This window comes from Tamandua tetradactyla, chromosome 3 (assembly GCF_023851605.1).
Source record: "Tamandua tetradactyla isolate mTamTet1 chromosome 3, mTamTet1.pri, whole genome shotgun sequence".
Lineage (NCBI taxonomy): Eukaryota > Metazoa > Chordata > Mammalia > Pilosa > Myrmecophagidae > Tamandua > Tamandua tetradactyla.
In genome coordinates, this window is record NC_135329.1 from 51,319,519 (window position 1) to 51,329,904 (window position 10,386).

Consider the following 10,386-nt stretch of genomic DNA (forward strand, 5'->3'; position numbering starts at 1 on the left):
TATTTGCATTATCATCCTCCATCCTTTATACGTCAGTATATATTTCCTAAGAATAGGATCATCACTTTTGTAATCACATTATAAACTTTCGTAAAACTAATATTGATACATTATTTTATCTACTCTATCATTTTATTCTGATTCTGTCAGTTGACTTAATAATGGTCTTTTTAGTATCTTTTTTTCCTAACAGTATTGAATCTAGTCTAGGATCTCACATTGCATTTGGTTGTAATGTCTATGCCTTTTATGACCTTGACATTTATGAAAAATAAAGTGCCCTTTAATTTTTAATACAACGTTTCTCATTTGGGGGTTGTCTGATGTTTCTCTATGATAATATTGAATTTATTCAGTCTGGCTATAATATGAAACAGATAATATTGTGTCTTTCTCAGAGTATTAAGTCTGGAGGCACAAAATATCCATGTCCTTGATTACCAGGCTGTTTTTCAATATCTCCAGTAGAATAGTTAATAATTTTATTTTACATCTAGCAAACCGATCTGCGGGGAGGCAGATCATGCAAATATCCTGTTCTTCACTGAAATATCTCCCTAAATTTATTATTCAGTGGTGAATATTAATGAACTAATATTTACTGTGATGTTTTAGAAATGATGATTTTCCAACGCTGGCACTCTTTTCATATTTATTAGTTGGTTTTGGAAGTTCTACTATAAGCAAGCACTCACCCTTATCCTTGATTTATTTACTTTTTCTTGGAATGGACTTACAGATTTATTGTTTTTTTTGTTGTTGTTTTTTTTACGTGGGCAGGCACTGGGAATCGAACCCGGGTCCTCTAACATGGCAGGCAAGCATTCTTGCGGGCTGAGCCACCGTGGCCCGCCCGGATTTATTTCTTTTTAATGTTTATTCTGTTGCTCAAATTGTCCTGTATTTGGCCCCATGGGAACCTCCTCAAAGTGGCTTCTGAATTTGGGGGGCACAGTCTTATCTTTATTTTGACCACCTCACTGACTTTTGGTATAGAAAGATGTCCCAGTCTCATCTCATACCTACTCTACCCCTGGAATAAGCCTTGCAATAAAGCAGTTTTAACATCACCATCTTCATTGTTTTTTCCTGGAGCTCAAATTACCAAAATGACCTTTTTAATGTGATACTGAAGACCTTAAGATACAGAGCTGTTAACATATTGGCCTGTGGCCCCCAAAAGGATATGTTGAAGTCCTACTCTCCAGTGCCTCAGAATGCTGACTTATCTAAAAATAGGATCATTACAAAGGGAATTAGGCAAGTTAAAATGAGGTCATACTGAAGTATGGTGGATCCTTATACAATATGACTGGTATTTTATAAGAAGAGGAAATTTGCACAGAGACAGAGAGAGAGAGAGAAGACAGTATGTGCTGGAGGTAGGAAAACAGTTACACTACCACAAGGCAAGGAACACCAAACATGGCCAGCAAACACCAGAAGTTAGAAGAGTCTTGAGACACATTCTTCCCTACAAAACCCAAAAGAAGCATGGCTCTGCCAGAACCTTGGTTTTGAACCTCCAGCTTCCAAAATTGTGAGACAATAAATTTCTGCTATTTTACACCATCCAGTTTGTAGTACTTTGTAACAGCGGCCCTGGGAAACTGAGACCAAGGACTATTTTTGAGGGTCTGTTCACATCTAGCTTTAGAAAAATGTACATATCTATTCATTCTCTGACTACTTCTTATCTGCCAAAGCACATCTGCATAATTCCATTAAGAAAAAAAAAAAACCAGAAAAAAGCTCAGTGCCCAAGATCCAAAGGATGCAATATCTGAAAATCAGATATAATTATTTGAAGCATAATTTGGACAAATTGTAATTATTTTCCTTCTTATAAAATATTCCCCTTTGAGGAGGCTGGGGATGGGGAGGTGTAAGAGGGAATCTAACATTTTTGAACACCACTTGCCCACTTGCCTGTCAAACATGGTGCTGGGCATTACCCATATGTTATCTTAATCTGGCTTCATAGAAACCCCCATTTTAAAGATGAACAAACTGAGAATTCAAAGACACTTACAAGGAGACATAGCAAGCATTTGGAAGGTTTGAATTTGAATCCAATTCTAATGGTTTTAAAGTCTTGTTTTTTTTTTTTTTTTTGCATGGACAGGCGCCGGGAATTGAACCCAGGTCTCCAGCATGGCAGGCGAGAACTCTGTCTGCTTAGCCACCATGGCCTGCCCTGTCTTGTTTTGGTATTAATCTTTTTTTACCCTGAAATTTATTTGCTATTTTAAAATACAATCTTTCAATCATTTGCTTCGAATATTGTTCATATTAATCAAGGGTGATGGTCACCTGTGTGTTGTTTTTTGTTTTTTGTTTATTTTTTTCGGTTCTTTCTATGAATCAGCTGAGCTGGACTGAGGGAGTATCTAATTGATGGATTAAAGGAATGGCATTGAACAGCCTGGCATGACACAAGAGATTACAGCAAAAGAAGGTTTTCTCAGTGATCTTATTCATGCAATTTCCACAAAATAAGAGCAAAAAATAAGGTACAAACTTTACCTTTTGCATGGGGGGGGGGGTTGAACCCACTCATTTATCTCTACTATCTTTTGATACCCCACTAAAATGACATTAGGATAAATTTTTATATAATTGTATCCATGTGCAAAGAGAACAGTAGTGAAGACAATAACAAATAAGAGGCATAGACACAATTTTAGAAGTTGAAAAATGAATGTATAAGTTGCAACTAGCCTAGAAGAATAGAAAAGTGGAGCAGAGACCTTCACCTATTAGAAACATTTTTATTCATATATGGAAGCTTGGAAAAGCTAAAGAATGAGAGGTGCAAATTTCCTATGGATGCCTGCTCGTGGAGGGGAGTTGAAAGCAGAAAAAAAATGCTTGGAACTCTGCATAAGAAGAAGAGGAAATTTCCCTTTTTTCAGGTAATTTAGCAACTGGTCTCTATCTCACTCCACTGAAAATGTTTACTTTCTGGTGAGAGAGAGCCAAAGAGACCCTCATCTGGGGATCCTACACAAGGTAGAGCATGAGAATGAGGCAACACATTAAGAACAGAAACATGGAGTAGGAGTCCACATACCAAACAGTGAGTACCCCGATTTCTTTCTCTCACTTGCCTCCTAGAATTCTCAGAACCAGGATTACGTTATTTCAGGTAGAAGGTTGAGGACTCTTCTCTGGGGAAACTGCCCACCCCAAGAGGAAAGATCTATAGATAACAGCACTAGGGGTTACCCAATAAATTACCTTCATGCATTGTTTTGCAATGAAGTACACTAGCTTGCAAACTCTGCTCATATGCATAGAAATGTCAGGCAGTTCTTTGTGGCTAAATCAGCCAGAATAGGCTAGGTTTGGCTGCAACAACAAACAACCTTACCACATTGGTGGATTAACGCAGCACAAGATTTTGTTCTCATTCCAGCTAGAGATCCATTATGTGACAACATGTGGTTGCACTCATTGTAGTCTCTCAGGTTCCCAAGCTGATGCAAATTCTATTTTAACATGTACTTCTACAGTATCTATAATTTAAGGTTAAACATACCCACTTTCAGACACTCCATTCTCTACATTACAGCCCTTGGGTTTGTTCTTAGGAAGATACAGCAGATAGGTTCTAGCAAAATGAGAGAACAAAGCAAGAAGGAAGTATACATAGGCCCCCAAAACAGAAGATGCAGCACAGAAGAAAAGTGAAAAGCATTCCTAGAACAATAACACTGGGCTATTAACAGGAGAACAAGTATGGGGCAGACATAGAGAGCAACCAGCCAAAATTGCAGCAACAAAATAAAATATTCCATGAGGGTTGTTTCCCCAAAGAGGAAATAACACATTACCTGATAGTGTAACCCTATTAAGGGGAGATTTTATTTGTATTCGATATTTTGAACCAAATAAGTGATAAGTAGAAATTTAAGTGAAAAAAAGAAAAAATGAATACCAAACATTGGAGAGGCACTCAAAGTTCACTATGTGCTTTACATGTGAACAACATTTATTTTGTATGGATAAGATTTAAATGTGAATTTTACCTAATATATTGATGTAATATTGGGAGGAGTAGAGAAAGGAAAGTGTTTGAGTGTTTATGGATGTTTGAGAGGAAGCTAATTTAAATACTGTTAAGACAAGGATTGACTTTATATGCAATGTCTAAAAAATTTTAAAACTAACTAATCAAGAAATTAAAATATCTATAAATAGGGAAATAAATAGCAGAAGAAATATTTGGTCTGTAAGGAACAGACTCAGGGTTAGGGAAGAATGGCACAGAGGACTACTGTTTTTCCTTATAAGTCTTGTTCTATTATTTGACTTTTAAACTATGGGCATATATTACTACCATAAAATTTACAAAAAATGAAAATGAGGAGAAATTACAAAAATCATTTTTTACATAGTTACGAGTGACTGAGGAGATCTGTAAATAAGGCTTGCTCTAGTTTGCAAGCTGCTGGAATGCAATATACCAGAAATGGAATGGCTTTGAAAAAAAAAGGAAATTTAATAAGTTGCTAGTGTAAAGTTCTAAGGCCGAGAAAATGTTCCAATTAAAACAAGTCTATAGAAATGCCCAATCTAAGGCATCCAGAGAAAGATACTTTGACTCAAGAAGGCTGATGAAGTTCAGGGTTTCTCTCTCAAGTGAGGAAGCACATGGTGAACATGGCAGGGTCTGCTAGCCTTATCTCCTGACTTTCTGTTTCATGAAATTCCCCAGGAGACGTTTTCCTTTCTCACCTCCAAAGGTCTCTAGCTGGTAGTTTTCTGCTCTCTCAGAATCTCTTGCTTTCTCCAAAATATTTCCTCTTTTATAGGATTCCAGTAAATTAATCAAGACCCTCCTAAAATGGGTGGAGACACATCTCTACCTAATTCAGTTTAACAACCACTCTTGATTGAGTCACATCTCCAGGAAGATGATCTAATTAAAGTTTCAAACATACAGTACCGAGGAGGGATTAGAAGAAATGGCTGACTTTACAAAATGAGATTAGGATTAAAACGTGGCTTTTCAAGGGTACATGCATCCTTTCAAACCAGCACAAGGCTCAAAATCCTCGCTCATCTTAGCTGAATTGAGTGCCACAGTCCTGAGTTCTGCTTACTAATAACATGACAAGAGCAAAATTTCATCTGTAGTCTTGGTGTGACTAGGTGACACATTTCTCAAGCAGAGGCTTGATCTCCTCTTTGTGCAATTAATAATTCCCATAGATAGCAAAGAAGGTTCCTAATCATGTAGGAAAGGGAAAAAATCACTCCAAATCCAAAGAGAAACAAATCTCCTTGTCTTTTGCTGATAATGCAAGAGCAGTATGCAATTTAATCAGAACATTTAAGCTTTTTTTTTTTTTACCAAGGAAATGTATATTTAAAGCTTGATTTTGAACTTCTTAATGAATGAGTAAACTTTTCATTTAAATATACATGACCAGCATTCTGCCTAACCAAAACAATATTACTTGGGTAGAGGACAAGTATCTCTAATTCCTTGAAGTCTAATAATATTCAACCTGCTACTAAAATCTGACAATTCTCCCTCATTTGCTTTTCTGGGTTATGATATGAAAGGTATCTGTTTAAATAATAGAGGAGGCTTGGGGACCTGGAAACTGTTTCTAGTGCCTTTGTCTTAGGAATTAACCATTCTGCACTCATTTAACAATCTATACATTTTGGTGGCCTCTAGCTTTGGCACAGCTCTTTAGAGAAACAAAAATGGACACTAAAAACAGTAAAATTATCACAGTGATCAAGAAGAATTTAACACAGTGTCTACCTAGCACGTGGTTCAATACATTTTTGTGGTAAAGTAATTTTCTAAAACTAATGAGATTTCCCAGATTGATTCAGTTGTAAGAATTTAAAGTGATCTTGAACCTCTACTCCTTGTTTTCCTTGTTGATTCCCATTTTGTTACACTAAGATAACTTTTAACGGTAGTCTATTGCCTATTGGCAGAAATTGGCAAACTTTTCTATGAAGAACAAAACAGTAAATCTTTTTAGCTTTTGCAAGCCACAAGGTCTTTGTTGAAACCACTCAATCCTGCTGTTGCAGGTCAAAAGCAGACATAAACAATAAGTAAACCAATGGCATGGCTATGTTCTATAAAACCTTATGCATCAAAACAGGTGTTGAACTGTCTTTGACCTCCATCTAGAGTTTGCTGACCCCAGCATTCCTTTCCTAGCACTTCTTCCCACTGTGTCTAACCTCCAAACATTCACTTTCCCCCCAAGCATGCTTTATTCTTTCAGGGCTCCATTCCTTTACCTAAATTATTCCATCTGCCTGTCCTACCAGTCAAGTAGCAACAATCAAAGTCAAACTGGAGTCCATTTCAGATTAAGTCTTTATCAATTTTGCACAAGGGGCCTCAAAGAGGTAGTCTGGGAGAGTTGTGTCAACCAATGAAGTCCTAGGCCTTATTTCCAGAGGCTTTAAACTGTCTTTGTTTAGCCCCAGAGACAACATAAAATAGCAAACAAAAATAGTGAGAGATTGTAAAACTAATTGGGCATGACTGCAAATTCCCACAGATGAAAAATTTTGTCTTGGAAAAACAATGAAAGCTTGTTTTAAGCCTGTAAGTATCTTCCTACAAAACATAAGTCTACTCATTTTCCTTCTGAATTCCCTACTTGCCTTACACATGCAAAACTGTGGCCCAAAACTTACTTGGTAGGTATCATACAGTAGAAATTAGCTGACTTTGCCTCTAGTATGCAAAGCAGCCCTTTAGGGGAAGGAAAACCCAGCACATTTCTTTACCTTAGCATCAACTTGAATCTCCCCTTGCAGCTAATTTAAACTAATTTAAGCACACTGGTCCTTTTGTAAAGAGCCAACATAGAGCTACTGTGACAGATAAACACTCTCAAACAGGAATAGAACAAAGGGCAATGACTTCTATTTCTTCAAGGTCAGAAATGGACCATTCCAGCTGCTGTCAGAAAGCTTTGAACACTTTATCTCTGTCAGTCAAGATGAAGTTTGAAGGTCAGGCCAGAGATAGGCTGAAGGAGAGGACCTGGCTTGACAAGACAGTGAATCAGGATAACAATGAGTACCTCACACAGTGTTTAACATTTGTTCTTGATTTTTACCTTCCTGCATGATTTGAAGATACCTGGAAAGTCACAAGAGCTTAGATACCTTACTCATTAATTGCAAAGGCTTCTCTTAATATTATGAAACTTCTATGTAAATACAACCAGCAGATGTTTGCATGCTCTGTATGGCAGAGGAAAAAGATGCCACATGAAATAGATTTGCGGCTCCCCTCATGATTTCCCTAGGAGCATAAGTGATCATGCTTGAAGGACAAGTGACTCTAAATTAAATGCTGAATTTCATAATTCCTCAAATGTGCCCAGAGCAGGATTCTGGCACACTCTGGTTACTGAATTAAATCAAATTTTCTCAGCACAAAGTCTGGAGCTTGCCTTGCAATTATTTTAAACCTTTACTTGAGACACTTTATGGGTACCTTGTAGCCATATACATGCTAGCTTATAAAAGAAAGGGGTAGTTGTTTTTCCAAACCATATATAGACCAAAATTGTACACATAAATTGTGTATGGAAGTTTAAAAAGTGTATATTTTTTTCCAAAGCTAAATTTTATTTTTGAGTTTGAAATACCTGCTTTTTTCTTGTGACAAGTGTCCACATACTCATCCATACACATTGTACGCATGGATATTCCTTAAGCTACTGGATTCTCTAATATTTAGTAGTGAAAATCCACAGCCTTTCTTTGCACTCCTACTGCGGACACCAAGAGTCCCCACGTACATTTCAAGGGTCAGAATTGTGTTGTACACCACATAAAGTATGTACACTCATAATAAATTGTGACTTGAATTAGTTTATTTTTGCCTCTCTTCCCTCCATTCAGATGCAATGGCTTATGATATATAGTCTTTCTTAAAACTGCCTTTATTGTTTTCGTTTTTGTCCAGGGTATTTTTAGTGAACTCTCATAACCGCACTACTTATAATTTAGCTCAGTCTAGGTCTGAAAATTCCTTTACTTGAGGTTTAAAACCTTTTCCTTGTTCTAGGCAAAATCTGATTTCCTCTCATCACTTTATAAGTCAAATGTATTCCGCATGCCCACTCACTTCTCGGCTCTGTTTTGTCTTTCATCCCTGGCAGAAATGATCTCAGCACGAACTATTAAACCCACTTGCTAAGTTTCTCTCTTTGTCTTCTCCCTTTTTCATTAGTAATTCATCTCTAAGAGCTGACCACCAGAAACCTTGGTCAAGGACCAGTGTAATTTTGATTAAATAAATCTTCAATGCTGGACTCACTTCAAAGCTCAACTTTAATATAAGGAAGCAGTAAAGGTAATGTAATGTAGCTCAAACACTGAAAAATGATTTCAGACCAACTCTGAGACAAGGAATGCCTCTGGGTTTGAGATTCACTTGTCTTTGACTAATGCATCTGTGACTTCTGGTTCTCTTCCATTTTTTCAAGCAATCATTTTTTTTAAACGAATGCATGGCAGGTGGGGAGGACTGCTAAATAAATGAGAACCTAATTCTCCTATCTTATCCTGACCCTTTCCCCACCCCCTTATTTCCATCTGCTCTTTTAAATCTGGCTGTTTGGATGTGCAGTCGGTCGTTGCTGATCACACATCCTCTTACATAATAGGACAGCATTTTACACCAAACCACTGCCTGGCAGGTGGCAATTAGGTCATGTTTGAAGACTGGGTAAGGTGAGCAACTTGCAAATAATGTGAGAAAAGGCTCTGTTGAGGCTTGTGCTCTGAAGAGATTCAGTGGTTTGAGACGCTGGCATCTTTGAAGCTAACCCCATGGAGGCTGCAGAGAGATTTTAACTTTATTAAGGCACGTGTTCCACGATACCACTGGGGGCAAAGCCATCTGATTTGCACCTCATATTCTAGGAGCGATTCTTTTCATTGCCTTTGTACAACTCTGCACAGAATAGCATCAGTCAGTGAATGCGTGTCTGTATAAATTATGCATATATGAGTTGATACCCATGCGATATTCAAGAGGCTCCTGGATATATGCCTGTGTGTCTTTGTGGGGGAGGAAGGAAGGGCAGCGGGAGAAGCAGAGAAGGCGAGGGGTTCAAGGGAGGGTTGGTGATCTAGAGGTTTCTGTGAATAGTAACGCTGGAAATGAGGATAACTACAGAAATAGAGGGCTCTGAGGAAAAGAAGTAACCTTGTAAGAATAGAAGCCTGACCTAGATGAGGCGGTTTTTCCTAGCTTTTCTTCTACACCTCGTTTCCCTGCTCCTCTTCTTTGCTGTCTGTCCTTCTCCTCTCATTGTACACCCCCTGCCACTGTCACCCTCAGTCACTCGCTGTGACTGAGTGCATCTACTTGGAGAGATAGAGAGCTGACAGTATTGATCTCATTTCATAAAGCATGTATTTAACGGGAAGCTTGCCAATTTTATTAAGGAAACTTTCAATTCAAGTTTTGGTGAATATAGGGAAAAAGGTGTCAGACACAAAAACAAACCCTGCAGTAGCCAATCATTAATTGTTCAATACACGTAAGTTTAATGCTGGCCTTCTATCTGGAGACTTAAAATCTAGTGGGAGAAAGAGACATTAACAAGTGTATATAAAAATAGGAGTCTAAAAACTCATTTTTAAGGACACTGAAGATAATGGTGGGCCAGAACTTCAACACCCCAGATATCTATAAAAATGTTTGTAATAAAGAAATGATATATGGCTATAGCTATTTCCAAGACTTGATGGGATGGGCTGCCTGATTGAATAAGACAGTGGGAAGGAATAAATTATTCAGGTGGAATAATACTATGAGAAGGTGAGTGTCTCTGCAATATGTGTCAGGGAAAGGGTACTTCCACAAAGCGAATTTGGTACACTCTTTTTCAAAGATCACATAAGGGACTCAACAGATAAAAGGAACTGACATTCACTACTATGACCCAGATATTTGACCTTAAAAGATCCTAACGGGCATGTATCTATAACAAAACCACTTTCATTATTCTCCAAGTAGTCACAGAGAAATATGAGATACTAGAAAGCTAGCTATGTTCATATTGCAAAAGGAAGGAAAAGTAAAATCAGACATGCACATTTAACATTAATCTTCGGCAAAAATTTTAGTGTGGATAATTAAGATGATTTGAAAGGGAGAAAAGAAAGGATATTCTTAGGACAAAACAGCTCTACCAGGAACATGCTAAACTAACAAAATTGCTTTTGTTAATCAAGAACTTCACAAGGAAGTTGAAGAAATAGGTATTGTCTGCATAAATATGTAGATACATATATGGGACATCTTGGTTCTCAAGGCATTTAGATCACTTGTTCACACTTGTGGGTAACTTGGAGAAATACAAATTAAAT

General features: G+C 37.5%; 1 long non-coding RNA gene across 1 annotated transcript; it reads left to right on the forward strand.

Annotated features, from left to right (window-relative positions):
• Nucleotides 1–2,130: 2,130 nt before the first annotated feature.
• On the forward strand, nucleotides 2,131–8,317 carry LOC143676074 (uncharacterized). Its single transcript, XR_013171793.1, has 3 exons — nucleotides 2,131–2,210; nucleotides 2,369–2,513; nucleotides 8,237–8,317. It is a non-coding gene; the product is annotated as an uncharacterized LOC143676074 (long non-coding RNA).
• The last annotated feature ends 2,069 nt before the right edge of the window (nucleotides 8,318–10,386 follow it).